Below are 21721 nucleotides of genomic sequence, written 5' to 3' on the forward strand. Positions count from 1 at the left end.
TCAGCCGGGAATGAGACTTTGGAACTCCCTTCCTCAAAGGGCAGTGATAGCTTAGACTTTGCATGTTTTCAAGGCAGAGGTAGATAGATTTTTGACAACCGTTGACCACCTTGTTGGGTGCTGGTGGGGTTTACAGCTAGATCAGCTAGGATTGTATTAAATGGCAGAGCAGGCTCTTGGTGTTGAGTGACCTTCCACTGCTCGCAATTTGTATGTTCATAACTATTCCTTTACAGACGAGAAATAATTTGCCAAAAGTAGCTGTGACATTTGCTTGAACCAGGCTAACAGAAATCAACTATTGTTGTCTTTCAGCCATTCCATCCGCACTTGAGAAAGATGATCAATTTCAAAATATATACATTTATTAACCATTTAATTTAAATGATTAACCTGATAATTTTCAAATTTAAAATATTAAAATATTTGGTTAATGTTGATAAAAATGTGGACACCAACATCATTTTCAGGGTTTACATCACCCTTGACTAATTTGCGAGGTGACTTCAATGGATGACCTGATTTTGAGTACCCAAAAATGCAAAATAGTAGCTTGAAAAAACAAATGCTTTGTTATTAAGAGACATCTGTGTGAAGTGGATTTCTTCACAATTTAAAAAGTCAGTTAAGATATTTGCCAAGATGGACTGAATGGTCACACTCATCCTACGTAGATCGGTCATTTTGAAAGGACCTGAACAATGGGAACATAGAATAACAGTACCTTTTTCTTTCCCAAAACTGATTTCAATGTTTTTGTTTTCAGTCCCCAAGTCTTTTCATTTTCACCGTTTCATGTGATCTGCCTTTTCCGTGTTTTTCACACCAGTGGACATTAATTATTTCCTAAGCCACAACTTTAAGCACCCGGTGCTTCCTCGGAAAAAGTTTAAAGTTGTAATAGGTAATGCGTGCCATGTATAACCATGGGAGTTGATACGATTCAGACTTGAGGAATTTATACAGTGGTGAAAGCTGAGCACATTTGTGCAGCACGAGGTTTGAACTTGTGTAGCTGGTGATAATTTCTGCTGGACATTTTTTCCCCAGTGTTTAATAGGGATCTGGTTTGATTCCTGCTTTTTTATGTGAGCGCTGCACAGCAATTTGTTTGTTGCCGCAACTGCATTATCCAGTTAATCTATTAATTGTGAAAGAAATCCCATGTATCCATTCATTATTGTTAGCAATTGGTTGATCTGCCCATGAATTAAGCAGCAATGACAAATACATTTGGCATTTACATTTAAACTGCTCATTGAAATATCTGCATTATCCAGAGTCAAAATGCTAATTATTGAGAGTAATTCTTTTCTTTTTCCAGTGAGGGTGCAACCAAAGAAAATTAACGTTTGGAAATTGCTTGCAAAAGGAAAATGATTTTGTTTGAGGTGTGTGCGAGACATTTGCTGCTGGGTTTCTATTTGGCATACCATGATGGGTTGGGTTTAAATGCACCAATAAGCACAAAGTATAGTCAAACTGTACCATTCTTTAGAAATGCATTGATGGTTTGCTGTGACCACCATATGGCACATCACATTCTCATTATGTTCTCATTATTTGGGTCCTTTTAAAATGATGTAACTACTTAGATTACAGTGTGACCATTCAGTCCACCTTGTCTATGTTGGCTCTTTGTTAGAACAGTCCAAAATTGATCATACTGCCTTGCATGTTCCCCACAGCCCATGTCTTCAGACATTCCATTTTCAGCTAAGTTTTTCCAGAAGGATGTTTTTCCTCAACCCTCAACCTCACTCATAGAATCATAGGATCTACAGCACGGAGACAGGACCTTTTCCCCAAACTGGTCCATGCCAACCGAAAAGCCCATCTACGCGAACCCCATTTGCCTGCATTTGACCCATATCCCTCTAAACCTTTCCTTTTTAAAAAAAAATATATTTTATTAAAGTTTTCAAACAGAATTTTTCCACTTTACAAATCAACAGAAAAATAACACAATAGCTAAGAAGTAACATTATTTAAATAAAATAATGAACTAACAAAGTAACAAAACAAAACAAAAAATATACATAATGCTCCCCCCCCCCCCCAACTGGGCTGCTGCTGCTGATGATCTATTTTCCCTTAACGTTCCGCGAGATAGTCAAGGAACGGTTGCCACCGCCTGGAGAACCCCTGAGCCGATCCTCTCAACACAAATTTCATTCGTTCCAGTTTTATGAACCCTGCCATATCGTTTATCCAGGCCTCCACGCCGGGGGGTTTAGCTTCCTTCCACATAAGTAGGATCCTTCGTCGGGCTACCAGGGACGCAAAGGCCAGAATATCGACCTCTTTCGCCTCCTGCACTCCCGGCTCTTCCGCTACCCCAAATATAGCTAACCCCCAGCCTGGCTTGACCCGGACCTTCACCACCTTTGAAATTACCTTTGCCACTCCCCTCCAGTACTCATCCAGTGCCAGACACGACCAGAACATATGTGTGTGGTTTGCCGGGCTTCCCAAGCACCTCCCGCACCTGTCCTCCACTCCGAAGAACCTGCTCAGTCTTGCTCCCGTCATGTGTGCTCTGTGTAGAACCTTGAATTGTATCAGGCTGAGCCTGGCACACGAGGAAGAGGAATTTACCCTACTTAGGGCATCAGCCCACAGCCCCTCCTCAATCTCTTCCCCCAGCTCTTCTTCCCATTTTCCCTTCAGCTCCTCTACCAGCGCCTCCCCCTCGTCTCTCATCTCCTGATATATTTCGGACACTTTGCCCTCCCCGACCCATACCCCGGCAATCACTCTATCCTGGATCCCCTGTGTCGGGAGCAGCGGAAATTCCCTCACCTGTTGCCTCGTAAACGCCCTCACTTGCATGTATCTAAAGATATTCCCCGGGGGCAACTCCTCCAGCGCTCCCAGGCTCGCAAACTCCCCGTCAATAAACAAGTCTCTCAGTCTCCTAATTCCTGCCCGATGCCAGCTCTGGAACCCTCCGTCCATCCTTCCTGGGACAAACCTATGGTTATTCCTGATCGGGGACCACACCGAGGCACCCGTCACCCCCCTGTGTCGCCTCCATTGCCCCCAGATCCTTAAGGTTTCCACCACCACTGGGTTTGTGGTATACCTTTTCGGGGAAAGTGGCAGCGGCGCCGTCACCAGCGCCTTTAGACTCGTTCCCTTACAGGACGCCATCTCCAGCCTCTTCCACGCCGCCCCCTCTCCCTCCCTCATCCACTTACAAACCATCGCCACATTGGCGGCCCAGTAGTAGTCGTCCAAATTCGGCAACGCCAATCCCCCTCTGTCCCTGCTGCGCTGCAGGAACCCCCTCCTTACCCTCGGGGTCTTCCCTGCCCACACAAAACTCATAACACTCCTGTCTATTTTCTTGAAAAAGACCGTAGTAATCAGAATGGGGAGACATTGAAACACGAAAAGAAACCTTGGGAGGACCATCATTTTTACCGCCTGCACTCTGCCCGCCAGTGAGAGTGGCAGCATATCCTACCTCTTGAAATCCTCCTCCATCTGCTCCACCAGTCGCATCAGATTGAGTTTGTGTAGAGTTCCCCAGCTCCTGGCTACCTGAATCCCCAAATATCGGAAGCTCCTTTCCACTCTCCTTAATGGCAGGGCGTCTATTCCTCTTCCCTGATCCCCAGGGTGTACTACGAAAAGCTCATCTTCCCCATATTTAGTCTATATCCCGAAAAATCTCCAAACTCCCTCAATATCTGCATAACCTCTGTCTTCCCCTCTACAAGATCTGCCACATATAGCAGTAGGTCATCTGCGTAGAGTGACACTCGATGTTCCTCTCTCCCTCTAACCACCCCCCTCCATTTCTTAGAGTCTCTCAACGCCATGGCCAGTGGTTCAATTGCCAGTGCGAACAGTAATGGGGACAGGGGGCACCCCTGCCTTGTTCCCCTATGTAACCGAAAATACTCCGATCTTGGCCGATTTGTGACTACAATTGCCACTGGGACCCCGTATAGGAGTTTGACCCAACTGACAAACCCCTCCCCGAACCCAAACCTCCTCAACACCTCCCATAGATACTCCCACTCTACCCTATCGAATGCCTTCTCTGCATCCATCGGCACCACTATCTATGCCTCCCCCTCCGCTGGGGGCATCATTATCACCCCCAACAGCCGTCGCACGTTGACATTCAGTTGTCTCCCCTTTACAAACCCTGTCTGGTCTCCATGCACCACCCCCGGGCCACAATTCTCGATCCTCATCGCCAGCACTTTTGCCAGCAGCTTGGCGTCTACATTCAGGAGTGAGATAGGCCTGTATGATCCGCATTGCAGCGGATCTTTATCCCGCTTCAGGATTAGTGATATCTTCACCTCCGACATTGTCGGGGGTAGAGTCCCCCCTTCTCTGGCCTCGTTAAAAGTTCTCGCCAGCAGCGGGGCCAACAAGTCCACATATTGCCTGTAAAATTTCACCGGGAACCCGTCTGGTCCCGGGGCCTTCCCTGCCTGCATGTTCCCCAGCCCTTTAGTCACCTCATCCACCTCAATTGGCGCCCCAGACCTGCCACCTCCTGCTCCTCCACCCTCGGGAACCTTAGTTGGTCCAGAAACTGTTGCATTCCCTCTTTTCCCTCCGGGGGTTGGGACCTATATAGCCTCTCATAAAAGGTCTTAAACACCTCATTTACCTTCCCTGCTCCGTGGTTCCCGTTTCATCTCTGACTCCCCCAATTTCCCTTGCCGCTATCCTCTTGCGAAGTTGGTGGGCCAGCAGCCGGCTCGCCTTTTCCCCATATTCGTATCTCATCCCCTGTGCCTTCCTCCACTGGGCCTCTGCCTTTCCTGTGGTCAGCAGGTCAAACTCCGTCTGAAGTCTTCACCTCTCTCTATATAGTCCTTCGTCTGGGGCCTCCGCGTATCTTTTATCCACCCTCAAAATCTCCCCCACTAATCTCTCCCTTTCTTTGCCCTCTTTTTTTCTCTTTGTAAGCCCTAATGGAGATCAACTCTCCCCTAACCACTGCATTCAGCACTTCCCATACTACCCCCACCTGGATCTCACCATCATCATTGGCCTCCAGGTACCTCTCAATACATCCCTGCACCCTTCCACAGACCCCCTCATCCGCCAATAGTCCCACATCCAGTCGCCAGAGTGGGCGCTGCTCCCTCTCCTCTCCTATTCCAGATCCACCCAGTGCTGGGCATGGTCTGAAACGGCTATGGCCGAATACTCCGTTCCTGCCACCTTCGAGATCAGTGCCCCGCTCATAACAAAGAAATCTATTCGGGAGTATACCTTGTGGACATGGGAGAAAAAGGAGAACTCTTTGGCCAACGGCCTAGCAAATCTCCACGGATCCACTCCCCCCATTTGCTCCATGAACACCCTAAGCACCTTGGCCGCTGCCGGCCTTCTTCCGGTCCTGGATCTAGACCGATCTAACCCTGGATCCAGCATAGTATTGAAATCCCCCCCCATTACCAGGCTTCCCACCTCCAGGTCTGGGATACGTCCCAGCATCCGCTTCATAAATCCCGCATCATCCCAGTTCGGGGCATATACATTTACCAGCACGACCTCCTTTCCCTGCAATCTACCACTCACCATCACATATCTACCCCTGTTGTCCACCACTATATTCCTAGCCTCGAACGACACCCATTTCCCCACCAATATCGCCACCCCTCTATTTTTTGCGTCCAACCCTGAGTGGAACACCTGTCCCACCCATCCTTTCCTTAACCTAACCTGATCCACCACCTTTAGATGCGTCTCCTGAAGCATGACCACATCCGCCTTCAGTCTTTTTAAGTGCGCGAACACTCGGGCCCTCTTAATCGGCCCATTTAGGCCTCTCACATTCCACGTGATCAGCAGGATTGGGGGGCCACCCGCCGACTAGCCATCCCCTGTTCTAGGCCAGTCCCCCGTCCGGGTCCCGCGCACCCACCCGTCCCCCAGGCGGAGCCCTCCCGTCCCGACCACCTCTTCTCTTGCCAGCTCCCTCTCACTCCCAGCAGCAGCAACCCAGTTGATCCCCCCCCCCCCCCCCCCCCCGGCTAGATCCCCATCTAGCATGGTTACTCCCCCCATGATGCTTCCGAAAGTCAGCTAACTCTAACTGACTCCGGCTTCCCCCGCTCTCTCCTTGACCCCCCTGTGCATGGAACTCTCTTCCTCCCTGCGCCTATCTTCCCGCCATCATCTCCCTAGCACGGGGAAAAAAAAACGCGCTTTCCTGGATCGGCCCAATTTCCTGGATTGGCGCAGCTCCCCCATTCCCCATCCCTCCTCTCAGTCCCTTTTTTCCACCGGCGCCCACATTTCTCAGTGTCCCCCTGTCAAGACGAGAAAAAATCCCCGTCTATCATCTCGATACTGTGAACGTCCCATTCCCCAATTTACATTTCTATGCATCGACCTCGTCATCCCCCCCCCCAGCATCAGTACCTCAGTTCTGGTCCAATTTCTCTTCTTGGATGAAGGTCCATGCCTCATCCGACGTTTCAAAGTAGTAATGTTTGCCTTGGTGCGTGACCCACAATCGCGCCGGCTGCAGCATCCCAAGCTTTATTTTCTTCTTGTGAAGCACCGCCTTGGCCCGATTAAAGCTCGCCCTCCTCGCCACCTCCGCGCTCCAGTCCTGATACACTCGTATCATCGCATTCTCCCACCTGCTACTCCGTACCTTCTTGGCCCAGCTCAAAACAGCCTCTCTGTCAGTGAAGCGGTGAAATCTCACCACTATCGCCCTTGGTAGTTCTCCAGCCTTTGGTCTTCTCACAAGGACCCGGTGAGCCCCTTCCACCTCCAGGGGGCCCGAGGGGGCCTCAGCTCCCATTAGCGTATGGAGCATCGTGCTCACATAAGCCCCAACGTCAGCTCCCTCTGCTCCTTCGGGGAGACCCAGAATCCGGAGGTTCTTCCTCCTCGAGCTGTTCTCCAGGACTTCGAGCCTTTCGATACACCGCTTATGTAGCGCCTCGTGCGTCTCCATTTTTACCGCTAGGCCCTGTATCTCATCCTCGTTTTCGGATGCCTTTGCCTTCACCTATCGCCTGGGCCTTTTGTGTTTCTTTTAACTCTTCGATTGCCAATAACATCGGCGCCAGCACCTCCTTTAATTCCTCCACGCACCGTCGGAGGAATTCCTGCTGATCCGGGCCCCATGTCGTCTGGGCTCCATCCGCCGCCATCTTGCTTCTTCCTTCTCTTCTCTGCCGCTGCTCCAAAGGATCCTTCGCAATCTGGCCACTACCACCGATCCTTTCCATACACACCCGGGGGGACACCTTCCTTCGTCACCCCACAGTGGGTTTGGTCCGAAAAAATTTCCGTTGGGGCTCCCGAAAAGAGCCCAAACGTCCGTTAGAACGGGAGCTGCCGAAACGTGCGGCTTAGCAGTGCATCGCCGCAACCGGAAATCCCCTCTAAACCTTTCCTATCCATGCATCTGTCCAAATGCTTTTTAAATGTTGTCAGTGTCCCTGCCTCAACCACTTCCTCCGACAGCTCATTCCACATATATACTGCCCATTGTGTAAACAAAGTTGCTCCTCAGGTTCCCATTAATTCTTTCCCCTCTTAATTTAAACCTATGCCCTCTAGTTCTTGATTCCCCAACTTCATCAAAGAACTAACAAATTTGTACGGCACGGTCTCCCATGCACAAAGCCATGCTGACTACTCCTAATCAAACCGTCTTTCCAAATGTCTGTATATCTTATCTCTCAGAATCTTCTCTTGTAACTTACCCACCACAGATGTTAGGCTTACCGGTCTATAGTTCCCAGGTTTTTCTTTGCAGCCCTTCTTAAATAAGGGCACAACATTTGCTACCCTCCATTCTTGTACCTCACCCGTGGCTAACTATGATGCAAATATCTCAGCCAGAACTCCCGCAATTTCTTCTGTAGCCTCAAGCAGTGTTCTTGGATATACCTGGTCAGGGCTAGGAGATTTATCCACCTTCATACATTTTAATACATCCATCACCTCCTCTACGTAATGCGAACTGTCCCCAATATATCGCCACTAACCTCAGGTTCCCAAGTCTTCATGTCTTTCTCCACGGTAAACACAGAGGAGAAATAATCATTGAGAACCTTGCCCATCTTCTGCAGTTCCATGCGTATGTGCCCACCTTGGTCCTTGAGTGGTCCTATTCTCTCTCTAGTTATTCTTTTTCCTTTGATATACTGAAAGAATCCTTTTGGATTCACTTTACCAGTAACTTCATTGCAGTATTAATGTAAGCCTACTTGTGACAATAATAAAGATTATTATTATTAATCCTCTCGCCCACAGCAACCTCATGTCCGCTTTTTGCCCACCTAATATCCTTCTTGAGTATACTCCTGTATCCCCTGTACACCTCCAGGGAATCCCTTGATTCCAGCTGCTTGTACCTGAGCCGTGCCTCCTTTTTCCTAGCCAAAACCTCAGTATGTTTTGTCATCCAGGGTTCCCCACTCCTGACAGCTTTCCCCGTCACCCTAACAAGAACATATAGACCCTGAACTATAGCTATTTCACTTTTAAAGACCTCCCACTTGCCGGAGACCCCATTGCCCTCAAACAAGCTACTCCAATCAGCCCTTGCAAGCTCCTGTCTGATTCCATCAAAATTTGCCCTGCCCCAATTTAAAACTTGCACCAGTGGACCAGTTTTGTCCCTTTCCAAAACTATTTTAAAATTAATAGGACTATGGTCACTGGTTGCAAAATGGTCCCCCACCGACACCTCAGTCACTATATCCCATGAGTAGGTCAAGTTTTGCCCTTTCCTGAGTAGGACCCTCCACATACTGCCTGAGGAAACTTTCCTGAACACACGAAACAAATTCCACCCCATCTACGCCATTAACACTATGGCAGTCCCAGTCTATGTTAGGAAAATTAAAACTGACAACCCTGTTAATCCTGCAAGTCTCCCCAATCTCCCTGCATATTTGTTCTTCACATTCCCGTTGACTATTTGGGGGCCTATAGTACAACCCCAACAAGGTCATCATCTCCTTATTTCTTAGATCCATCCAAAAAGCCTCGCTGGATGTTTCCTCGGTTATTTCGTCTCTGACTACTACCGTGATGCTCCCCTTAATCAAAAATGCAACTCCCCCTCTTATTCTTCCACCTCTGTCCTGCCTGATGCACCTGGAATATTAAGCTGCCAATCTTGTCCCTCCCTCAGCCATGCTTCAGTTTTGGCTATAATACCCCAGTCCCACGTGCCTATTTTTATCAGCCTTACCTGTCAGTTCACTTGCATTGAAATAGGTGCAATTTAATCCAACAGATTTTCCCCGCTCCCTGCCATGCTCCTGCCCATCATGTCTATTCAGCTTGCCATTGCTGAGTACAGCATCTCTTTTCAGCCCCTCATTTGCTTCCCTGCTGCAGAGAAACCCACCCCCCTTCCAATCTAGTTTAAACCCTCCCATGTATCACCCCAGAATATTGATCCCCCTCCTGTTCAGATGTAACCCATCCCTCTTAAAGAGGTCACCTCTACCCCAGAAAAGATTGTAAAATAGCCACTCATTGTGGCTATTTTAAATGTTTGATGTGGATGTGGAAAGGATGTTTCTTCTTATAAGTGAGTCCAGAACTAGGGGACACTGTAATTAGGCACATTCTTTTGGGACAGAGATGAGGGGATTGTGCAACTTGGGAACTCTCTGCCTCAGAAGGCAGTGGAGGTGGGGACCATAAGACATAGGAGCGGAAGTAAGGCCCATCGAGTCACTCCACCATTCAGTCATGGCTGATTTCAACTCCATTTACCCGCTCTCTCTCGAGAAATCAAGAATTTATCAACTTCTGTCTTAAAGACACTCAACGTCCCGGCCTCCACCGGCCTCCACCGCCCTCTGTGGCAATGAATTCCACAAACCCACCACTCTCTGGCTGAAGAAATTTCTCCTCATCTCTGTTCTAAAGTGACTCCCTTTTATTCTAAGGCTGTGCCCCCGGGTCCTAGTCTCCCCTGCTAATGGAAACAACTTCCCTACGCCCACCCTATCTAAGCCATTCAATATTTTTTCAGGCAGAGGCAAATAGAAAATAGATTCTTGTAAGGCAAGGGAATCAAACGTTATAGGTTGTAGATAGCAATGTGGAACTCAAAAGGCAAACAGATCAGCCATGATCTTAATGAATGACAGAGCAGGCTCGAGGTGCCAAATGGCCAACTTCTGCTCCTATGTTGACATCACAAGATTGATTCTTCAACTAGAAAAATGGTTCCTTCTCTATTCATTCTATTAAAATCATTCATAAATTTCCAACCTATATTGTGTGTGTCCGTCCGTCTCCCCCCCCCCCCCCCCCCCCCCCCAAGCATTCTCTGTTTCAATAAAAATGGAACAAATGAAGAAGCAAAAAGGTGGGTTGGGGAATCCCCCGATCGCTCGGAAGTACAAAGTTTCCTTAATGGTCCACTGCTCTGGGGACCATCTGAAAAATACGATTTAAATCGCAAACTTTGCATGGTTCCGACTGGGTTACAACAAAAATTACCCTGAAAAAGTTTGAAGAATTAAAACCTCTTCTATTGGGTACCATTGTATAGACCCATACCTACTGCCCCTGACAGCATCGCCCCAACCCACTGTCTTTATGTCTTTCTATAAAAGTTGGCTAAACCATTGCTGGAATTGCTGTGTACAGCACAATTGTATGAAACAGCATTGGCCAGTAGAAATTGCTGACAACACATGTAGCGCGTGTGAAGCTTTTAGAGAAAACACGCCACACAACTTACAAGTGAATGTATTTTATATCTGTCACCATTCAGTGTGAAGCTTTGTTGTTTTTCTGTTTCACCAAAGTTTGGAATTCTGCCATGAATTTTCTAAACACGGTCCATGTTAGTGCTTTACCCAGCAGTTGTGTTTGGCATCTTCAGGTCAGGTGAGATCAGCTGCACTTCTTTTGATGGCTGACCAAGGCAAAGTCTGCCACAAATAACACACCTGAAGTTGTCCCATGCCAGTGGTGTGGGATGTTGCCTTGTGTGCAGGACTGCTTTGGAGGGTAGTGAATATAACCCAGCTATTCAAAAAGGGAGGTGGAGAGAAAACGGGGAACTATAGACCAGTGAGCCTAACATTGGTAGTAGGGAAGTTGCTAGAGTATTATCAAGGATTTCCGAGCACAGCATTTTGGAAAGCAGTGGTATAGTGAGACAGAGTCAGCATAGATTTATGAAAGGAAAATCATGCTTGACAAATGAACTGGAATTCTTTGAAGATGTAACTAGTAGAGTTGACCAGGGCAAACCGATGGATGTAATTTATTTAGACTTACAGAAGGCTTTCGACAATGTCTCAGATAGCAGATTACTATGTAAAGTTGAAGCCCATGGGATTGCAGCTAGTGTCTTGAGATGGATAGAAAGTTGCTTCGCGGACAGGGAGCAAAAAGTTGGAATTAATGGGTCTTTTTCCATTTGCAAGCAATGACGAGTGGGATAGTTCACATTATATATTAATGATTTGGACGAGGAAACTAAAGGTATTATCTCCAAATTTGCAGATGATACAAAGTTGGGTGGGAGAGTGAGCTGTGAAGAAGATGCAAAGATGCTTCAGCAGGATTTGGGCGGGCTGAGTGCGATGGCAGATGCAGTATAATGTGGTTAAATGTGAGGTTATGCACTTCTCTAGCAAAAATAGGAAGGAAGATTATTGTTTGAATGGGTGTAAATTGAGAGAGTGGATACTCAGCGAGACCTTGGTGTCCTCGTGCATTAGTCGCTGAAAGTACATTAGCGGGCAGGTACAGCAGCCAGTAAACAAGGTAAATGGGTATGTTGCCTTCATAGCGAGAGCATTTGAGTATAAGAATAGGGATGTTTTACTGCAATTGTGTAGGGCATTGGAAAGGCCACACCAGGAGTATTGTGTGCAGTTTTGGTGTCCTTATCTGAAGAAGGATGTTCTTGCTGTGGAGGAAGTGCAGCGAGGGTTTACCAGGCTATTCCTGGGGTGGCGGCATCGTCATATGAAGACAGACCAAGTCAATTAGGATTATATTCATTGGCGTTTAGAAGAGTGAGGGGGGATGTCATAGAAACGTATAAAATTCTGACAGGATTAGACAGGATAGATTCAGAAAGAAGGTTCCCGATGGTGGGGAGAGTCCAGAACTAGAGGTCTGAGTTTGAGCTAAAGAGTAAACCTTTAGGACTGAGGTGAAGAGAAATTTCTTCACCCAGAGAGTGGTGAATCTGTGGAATTCATTACCACAGGAATAGTTGAGGTCAAAACGTTGTAATTTGAAGAAGGAGAGAGAGGCAGGATAAGGGTATTGAACTTGATGATCAGTCATGATCAGAATGAAAGGCGGAGCAGGCTCGAAGGGCCGAGTGGCCTCCTCCTGCTTCTATTTTCTATGTATGTTTTAATTATGCTTTGGAGCGTCTGAAACCACAGGTCATCAAGGTGGTGAATTCCTGCCCACAGCTGGTTGTTGCCATTTGCATTATTCGTCAGCTGGAGTTTTCCACTTGTCATGATTGATGTTGAGGGCTTTCATGCCCCTTTTGACAGTATCCATGAAACAGAGCTTTGGGTGCCCAGCTGGTTCCTTAGCATAAGCTACTTCCCTGAACGGCATATCCTTGGGGATATGGCTGAGGATGTTGATTCATAGAACAGAATTTGGCAGACCACTCCTAATCTCCATCCAGAGGGTGGTCAGTATTCTCTTGAATTCTGCCATGACATGCCCTGTTTGAGCTGCTTGTTTTTACTTGGGCTGGCTTTCTTATGCTGACCTGATTGGTCAAGCTGACCGTAACGCCAGCTTCCTCCTTTGTACAATATTTCCACGGTGCTGATGTTTACCGTTTGCACCCGTGGGACACAAATTTAGCTGGTAACTTCAACAATAATGATCAAAAAATACCTACACCCTGTCTATTTTATGAAGAAAAATACTAAAGTACATATGCTTATGCTGGACGGTGAGCTTTGAAAACACATGACCAGTGACATGCTCTCTAACTCATTTTTATTTACAAATACATTTTGCCACATCTGAAATCTTTGGCACATGTAACTAGTGCCCAAACTACTGTTGGACAACAGTACACCATAGATTAACCCAAGATAGTGTTTTGGCTGGGAAATCAGTTATGAGGAGAGCTGAGATTCTGGGACTATTTCCAATGGCACAGCGATGGCCGAGGCAATTTAAAAGACATTTTTGAAGCTATGAAAGGCTTTGATGGGGTAAATTGGGAAGGACTGTTTCCTCTGGAGCATTAGTGATGAAGGGGTCATCAATTTAAAAATTGTCACATTGAGTAGAGATTTCTTTAGAGGATTTTTGGAACACAGAATGCTTTGCCACAGGGTGCAGTTGAATCAGAGACCAGGGAAAATTTGATAGATATTTGTAGCAGATCATGAGACATGGTTGTGGTTCTGTGATATTCTCCCTATGCATTCTGTTCATAATTTGAAGTTCTTTGGTTTCAAAATTACCCAGTGATTTGAATTTTTTAAGCATTAAATGATTTGTTCCTCTGCTTAATTTGAATTATTGGTGAATTCTGATTTTTAATGCACAAAAAGGCCATTGCATTATTCAGAATAAATTGTATTCACTTAATGTCTTGTTAAAAGAACACTTAATTTTTACTGAAATTTTTACCTTACTCCCTCTCCCTTTTTCTATTTTTATTCTCCGTCCCTCTTCTGTTTTCAATGTGACCCTAATTAGGTGTTAATATGTGCAGGAACAGCATTACTTGGGTTTCTGCCAGGATTTGTTCAAGGGACAGATAACACCAATCTTTCCAGCTAGGTAGGACGTATTGTGTGTAACTTCATCAAAGGGAGCTGATTGCTGAATCTTATAGTGAATAATTTACCTTTTAATTTGTGTTTGTAACAGAGAATGCTTCTAGGTTTATGTCTCCAGTTACAACTCAAAAAAAGATTCCCCTTGCTACACAAACACTGAATGATCAATTATGTTTTTTTAATTGCACAAACTTGAAGGGGATGCTTTTGTCACAAAGCCAACATTTAGTAAGTACTGTCAAATAGTATTCTGTTACTAAACTCTTCAATAACCTGCAAATTTTGTATCAAGAGTTTGCATGGCTTCCTCATTAACACGATATATGGGATGCCTTTTACATAATGCACTTTTTATATGGCCTCCAGCTGCAGCCTTAAGATGTCCAGCTCATTCTTAATTATCTTGCTTGACTGATGAAAGAAAACACAATTGTTTTAATTTATTCATCTGTCTGTGCAAATTATTTGCCACAGCACAATTTCAAGTTATATATTGCGTTCTAACCAAGTTTTGGGATATTGTTTCTTCCAAAAGTAGACAAGCATAATTTTTGATATTGATTAAAGGAAAAAGTTAGGTAATCTATTTAATATGTTCAATTTTCAGAGATTCTGCTCGCGTTGTCCTTGAGAGCAACATGTGCTCATTACTTAACAGGAGCTGTAATCTTTCTTGCTTCTTTTCTCTTTCCCTTCGTAGTGTCTATGTCTTTATCTTGAGATTCTACAGTCTGCTCAAGTTATTAATTTTGTTTCATAGAAACCATTCTCACTTTTGTCTTCCCACATTGGCTGAACGAGTTGTGGGCAGTAGAGCTGAGCTGGGGCAGCTCTACTTGCAGTGTTAGAGCAATTGGGTTGGGAGTGAGTTACATAAAAGGCTAGTCACAAGACTTGTAGGTTGTGGGAGGGGATGTGAGCCTGAATGAGTTTGCAGAAATGAGGCGATTAGACAAGGCGATGGACAAGTGGGAATTGGTGTGGGACAGGATTTGGTCAACTGGAGTCTTGCGTTGGTTGGAGTCTATTATGGGTGGAGGTTGAGAGCTCAGTAAGGAATGTGTTGGAGTAACAGTGAAGTTCAGTTCTGCATTGAATAAAATGCCAAGGTTTTGCAACTGTCTACAACTGACAATTTCCAGGGAAGACAGTGGAATTGGTGGGGTAGGGGAATAAAGTTAATGGTGAGAGCTGAAGTAAAAATGGTTTTGGTGTTCCCAATGTTCAGGGTTGATGTCGGATAGGCTGACACCACAGAGATGCTCATGGTATAGCTGAGGGCATTCCGATGTATATATGGAAATTGATGTATCTGTGGATATAACACTTGAAGGGATAACATGTAGATCAGGAGTTGCCCAGCATCAACCCTTGAGGGACTTTGGAGATGATAGTGCTCGGGTGGAAGTGAGAGTCTTCGCTGGAAATAAAATTCTGTTCATTTTCGAGACCTGAAAGGGCAAAATCCTCCTCCTCCTGTATATATGCAAAATGAAGCTTGCTCTGTCTGACTCCGGTTAGCACCTCTCTCAGCGAAGTCTCAATTCTCCAGAAAGCCACAACCTGCAGTGCACCCACATTAAGCCTCACACTTCCAGTACCCTTGACCAAGCTCCTCTGTCTTCCCTTGCCCCAACATGTGGATTTACTGTTGTTACCTGTAAATTCATATTTTTCCATGGATTTGCTTGCTGCTATTTGTGTGATCACCTCCTGTCTTGTATCTATGCTTCACTCCTTTTACCTCTGAAATTCTCACCTTTACTCCCACTTCTCTAATGTTAACAACTGGCTTATTCAGACTCTATTTCTGCCCTGTGGAACATTCGGTTCCTTTCATGTTGCCCCGTTTACAAAAGGTCCCTCGAAGACTTGCAACCAGCCTCCAATTTGTTTTTAACCTTTCCTGTGCTCACCATGTTTTATTCTTCCTCATTGTGGAATGCTCTGAGACATCTTCTGCCTTTTGAGGCATGTTCTCGAGTGTAACCCGTTGAGTCCAAAAAGTTACGGTCTTAAATATCCTTTGGACTACAAAGACATCCTTTACTGAAAGTGAAGCCACTTTAGTTAAATTGATATCTGAGATTGTGGTATTTTGGGGGAGAAATGATAAACATTTGTTAAAAGCGGTGGTTCTGTTGATTGAACTACTGAGTGTTTTCACGAAAGTGAATTCCTTATTACAAATTACTTATTCTTTGAAGTGTGGCTTCAGGATAATTTTAAGCGGAGGCAGTGGAGTAGTGGTATTGTCACAGAACTAGTAATCCAAAGACTGTGGGTAATGCTTTGGCAGCCTGGGTTTGAATCCCACCACGGCAGATGGTGGAATTTGAATTTAGTAAAAATCTGGAATTAAAAAGTTTAATGATGACCATGAAACCATTGTCGTAAAACCTATTTGGGCCACAATGTCCTTTAGGGAAGGCATTTATATGACTACAGGTCCATAGCAATGTGGTTGACTCTTCAATGTCCTCAGGGATGAGCAGTAAATGCTGGCCCAGCCAGCGCCGCCCACATCCCATGAACGAATAAAAAAAAAAAGAAGCGAGAGAGAAAAGTAGCAGCCACAAAATATCTTTAAGCAGATTTGTGGCTGTAATGTAAAAACGCGCTTGGGGAAATTGTATATTGCTTGTGCAATTTCTTTTAAATGGAACTTTTAAGTTTAGCTGTCAGCCAAAGCTATCACAGATAACCCATGAGTTACTTGTCTCAGAAACAGAACACTCATTTGGCATAACCTGAAAGGAGGTGTTCCCTGACATGCCTTTAGGTTTACTGTCAAAATGTCTTTCACAGAAAGGTCTCCAGGTCACTCCGCTAACTAACTCAAAAATAGTTGTGTTCAATTGAAAAATAATTCTAAAATGCTAATGGCAGCAGAAGAAAGCTGTCGATATTCTGTTCCCACTTTGGTAATTTAATGAGCACTGAGTGTCAGACCTAATACCTCTACTAATTACCCAACACTAATTGAAAGACTGAGTGTACCCAGTGAGGAACTGTTAGTAACTCGTAGACAGCAGGAAAGTATCTCCAGTTCATAAAACAGAATAAAATATGCAAATAAGGCAATTGAATAAGAAAATGACTGAGGATTGGTAGCCTTGAGTGAGTAGTACAAACTCTCTTTTGGTGAAAGTCTGTATAACGAGCTCCCCTGATGGCTCAGTGAGTGCATTCAGTGAGTCACTGAGCCACATGGACCAGGAAGATCAAACCTCGCTTTTCACAAGCCTCGGAATTATCCTTCGTATGTAGGACATGGAAGAGGAGGACGTTGCCTTCTCAATATCTCATCTACAGTCATTATTGAAGGCTAAACATGACTACTGGCTGTTTCTGTAATACTGGTAAGAGACTGGTGCCACTGAAACATCCCGCTTCACCATTAAAATCTGGCTGAGGTCAGACCAAGTGTTACCAGGTAATGTTTCCCTTTGCCAAAACTAACCACCACTCTCATCCCACCTTCCTGTTGTATTGGTTTTAATCCAGTCTGTGTCTCATTCTTGTTTTCTCTCTCCCTCGCACTTAACTCATTCTCACGCACGTACTTACTCTTTCTCTTGCACACTGACACTCGCTCACACACTTGCTTGCACGCGCACACTCACTCTTGCTGACACTCACGCACGCTGGCACCCACTCGCTCACACTAATCATCTTTGCTCATGGATACAATGTTTCATCACTTTGTGCAAACTTACATGCCTTGGAAACGTGAAATCCATGATGCCTCACATATCACACCTCACATACACAGTAAGAGTTTTCTTAGACTGTCCTTTTGCTTATCTTTAAAAAAACTGTTATAAGAGTTGGCCTTAATTCTCCCAACTGCACCAAAGTCCACTTACTCCGTTCATGCAAGGGTTAATAATTGAAAAAACGCATCAATATCTCAAGCACCGTAACTATGAACTTCACCGAGGGTAATCCTGGCCAATCTAATACCGAAGTACACCTAATTACATCTTTCATAACCAATTAATTACCTATTAGTTTCTCAAACAAACTCACAGGAGACAGAAAAACTTTAAATGAGCTCCGCTATTGAAAAGCAAAAAGTAATAAACTCCAATTATATATAAATGAGCACATCAGTATTCATGTCCCAATCTCCCTCCCTACGGATAACTTCCTCGCAGTTTACAGTAGTTTCCCAAAGCTCACCCATAATCACCTAGCGTCAGACTATCTTGCATGCATTGGTAACTTTTATCCTTTGTGTGGTTTATAGATAATAGATGATATTCATAATTCTCCAGATTGCAACATGGAGGCCAGATAAGTTTCAAGCAGATGGCATTATATTGTTTGATGACTAATGCTACTGGTTTAAAAATAGCGTGCCCTTTTTTCTAAATTTGTTGTTGGGATGTGAGTTGGCAAGGCCAGCATTTATTGCTCTTGAGAAGATGGTGGTGAGCTGCCTTCTTGAAACTTTACAGTCCATGCGGTGTAGGTACACCCATGGTGCTGTTAGGGAGGGAGCTCCAGTATTTTGATCCAGTGACAGTAAAGGGATGGGGATAAAATCTCAAGTCAGGATGGTGCGTGACTTTGAAGGTGTTGCTAACTTTTGGTTGGTTCAATTGGCTCTGTTTTATAACCTTTACTCTCGAGTCGCCAGGTATCTTTATGATACCGCCACGAGGTTCAAGTTCAAGTAATGATCAATAACTCAACAGACCAATTAGTAAGATTCAAATCAATAAACATTGATTATACACAGTAAATCACTACTCATGCATAAACTCTACTTTCTAAGCTATTTCTATCACTAACAGGCCTATACTTAGCTTCGGACTGGCCCACCAGGTCAGGGGAACAAATGGCCTTTCGTTCAGATCCTGAGTCTGCGGGATTTAAAGCTGGTATGAACTGGTAGCTAGGAGTGCCTATCTCGTAGCGAGCGTTGACTTGAGACTTACTTTCTTGGAGGCCGCCGGACAGTTCACTCTCAGGGGTTGCTTCGCGTTGCTGAGTGACCCTGTCAAGAAGGACGATTTGAACTTGGGGGCTTTACTTTATAGTCCCCAGGGCTTCCCGCCCTTCGGGGCGGACCCCGTACCTGGTTTCAAGTGATTGGACTTCGTTCCAATCGCTTGGTTCGATTTCTCCAATGCTGGAGCGATTCCCTGATCGTTGGGCGGTCTTTAAGTATCCGTTAACCTATTTTGTGTTGGCTCCTGCTGGCGCCGAGGAGTCTGGCTTGGCTTTGTTTACATTAAAATGTTTTGATTGTTCCCAGAGATCGCTCATTACTATGTAGATAGCTGCTTGTATCGATGCTGTCTGGGTTTCTGCAGAGTCTAATACACAGTAAACTTGCATCTGCTAGTTTTTGCCTGTGTTGGCTGAATTTCCTTTCAGCCTTTGCGGTTCTCCATTTTAAGTCGGGAAGTGGCCAACTCAGGTGGCTACAAAGGGAACTTGTAGGTTGTAATGATCCCATGAGTTTGTTGTCCTTGTTCTTTTAGGAAGGTGGTCGTGGGTTAGGAAGGTGCTGTCGAAGGAACCCCAGCAAGTTGTTGCAGTTCACCCTGTATATGGTGCCACTGCCACTGTGCACCATTGGTGGACAGGGTGCTGATCAAGTGGACTAATATATCTTGTCCTTAAGATGTAGCTTTGACTGTAATACTGGGCCCGATTCTCCCAAAGAATTTCTAAGTTAATGTGTGGCGGGTTCTTCAGGATATTCCCCACCGGATCTGCTGGTGAGTCCCCACTGCTATTCAGTGGAAGCCCTGGAGACTTTCTCACCGGTTTAGGCCACATTTAGAATGTCTTTTAGCACTGGGGAGCTGAACTCTGAGATTGGATCGCCATTTTGGAATGGTGCCCTGATCTCTAAGTGAGCGTGTGGGTCCCCACACACATGGACACTACCACATACCTCCCAATTGAGGACACCCCGCTATGGGGTCCCTGGCAGTCCCCCCTCTCCAGGCCACCTCAAGCCCCCTTACAGCACCCCCTTCCTTCTAGGACCCCCACTCATCACCCCCCAACCTCCTGCAGGCTCTTACTTACCCTGCACTCCCCCTCCCGTCAAATGCCCCCTCCACCCTCATTTTATGAGCATGGCCCCCTTGCCTTGGGCACCTTACACGTTTGTGTGGACCAGCACTGATCGGCACCCGGCTGCAGCCTCCCTGGAGAGACTGAAGAATCGAGGAGGCCACTGGATTCCGCGCAGGTAGGTCATAAGTAGGTTTATGACCTACTTCTGCGAGCGTTATTCGGTCCCGCCCATTGGGGCGGGGTTCCGACTCCGACGTCTCGCAGATGCTGTCGGGAGGCTCGCTGCAAGCCTCTCCCAAGGTTCTCCGGCCGCGTTACGCTCCAGCAAGAGCGCAACAAGGCCCGAGGTTCACATCCACTGTGTTTTCTGCTTAGGTTTCTGATTCCAGTAGCACTGGACTAAGATAACAACAGTTGATTTGAAGGTATACTAGATTGGATGTTCCAGTTGACATAATACTTAGCAATATTTAAGGTCAGGGACAGGAACTTTAGAGGGGATGTGAGGAAAAGCGTTTCCATCCAGAGGGTAGTGGTAGTCTGGAATTCACTGCCTGAAAGGGAGGTGGAGGCAGAGACCCTCATAACACTTAAGAAATATTTAGATGTGTACCTGCGAAGCAAAGGCATACAAGGCTATGCACCAAGTGCTGGAAAATAGGATTTGGAAACTAGCTTGTTATTTTTTTACTGGCCCAGTAAGGGGGATGGTGCAGTGGTTAGCATTGTTGCCTTATGGGGCTGAGGACCCGGGTTTGATTCCGGCCCCAGGTCACTGTCCGTGTGGAGTTTGTACATTCTCTCCGTCTCTGCATGTGTCTCACCCCCACAACCCAAATCGATGCGCAGGGTAGGTGGATTGGCCACGCTAAATTGCCCCTTAATTTATAAAAAAAAAGAATTGGATACTCTTTAAAACATTTTGTTACTGGGGCACAGTCACTGTCGAAGGGTCTTTTCTGTTCTGTATACCTCTATCACTCTATAACAAAACATTGCATTCTGATGCTGGTCCATCTTGTTCATTTCTCTCTGCTTCCTACAATTCTCACCTGGTTGCACGTCATCTAATTTTATTAGAGGAAATAGCTATGAACGTGGGAATTAAGTAAATGTTAATTGTTTAATGTACTTCGCTGATCTGCATTTTATTTCTAAGTTGTCTGTTTGGTTGGTACTGGAGTTTCCAGAGCTTCGATGCTTCAAGCTAGCATCTGAGTCAGCAACGGATGGTTGTTGATCTGGACTTTATTGGAAAATTGAGGCCTCCTGGGAATTAGGACTGGAAACTTTTTTTTAAAGTTGTTGATTAGCAGAGTTCTTTCGATTAAAGAATACTTTTAGAATATATGAGATCCCACTGATGTGCCACATGGCACTGAGCCATTTGGACCACTAATATCCAGCATTGAACTCTAGTCTGCCAATCATTTCACCTAAGGCAGAAATGGAAGCATTATTCACAGCCTGAATATCAGCATTCAAAACCAACTGGATTTCTTTCTTGGATGAGGATGAGGTCAGGATGTACTGTGATGGTGCTCTGATCAAAATCAGAAGAATACACACTGGATGCCGGGCTGGAGGAAGTTGCAGATGTGGGATGGTGCAAGGTGTGGAGAAAATAAGGATGGATCCGATTGATGTAATGTTAGAGGTGGACCAGGGGCTTTTCACAGTAACTTCATTGCAGTGTTAATGTAAGCCTACTTGTGACAATAAAGATTATTAAAAATTAAAATAAAATGTGAGGTTTTAAACAATTTTTGGTCAAACGGCACTGAAATTGTGCATGATTGGGCTCAACCTGAGTGAGTATCTCCGAGGGGGATGGAATTTGAAGGTGGGGAGGAAACGTTAGAGGCTGAATTTCTGATGAGAGTTGAACAGCATGATTTTGATCTTTGAATTGA

At 45.4% G+C, this 21721-nt stretch overlaps 1 protein-coding gene across 2 annotated transcripts in view; it reads left to right on the top strand.

Moving 5' to 3' along the window:
• Positions 1 to 21721, top strand: part of rbm33a (RNA binding motif protein 33a) — a 342024-nt gene that overhangs the window by 308012 nt on the left and 12291 nt on the right. The gene's annotated exons all lie outside the window — the stretch shown is intronic.

Source organism: Scyliorhinus torazame, chromosome 6 (assembly GCF_047496885.1).
Source record: "Scyliorhinus torazame isolate Kashiwa2021f chromosome 6, sScyTor2.1, whole genome shotgun sequence".
Lineage (NCBI taxonomy): Eukaryota > Metazoa > Chordata > Chondrichthyes > Carcharhiniformes > Scyliorhinidae > Scyliorhinus > Scyliorhinus torazame.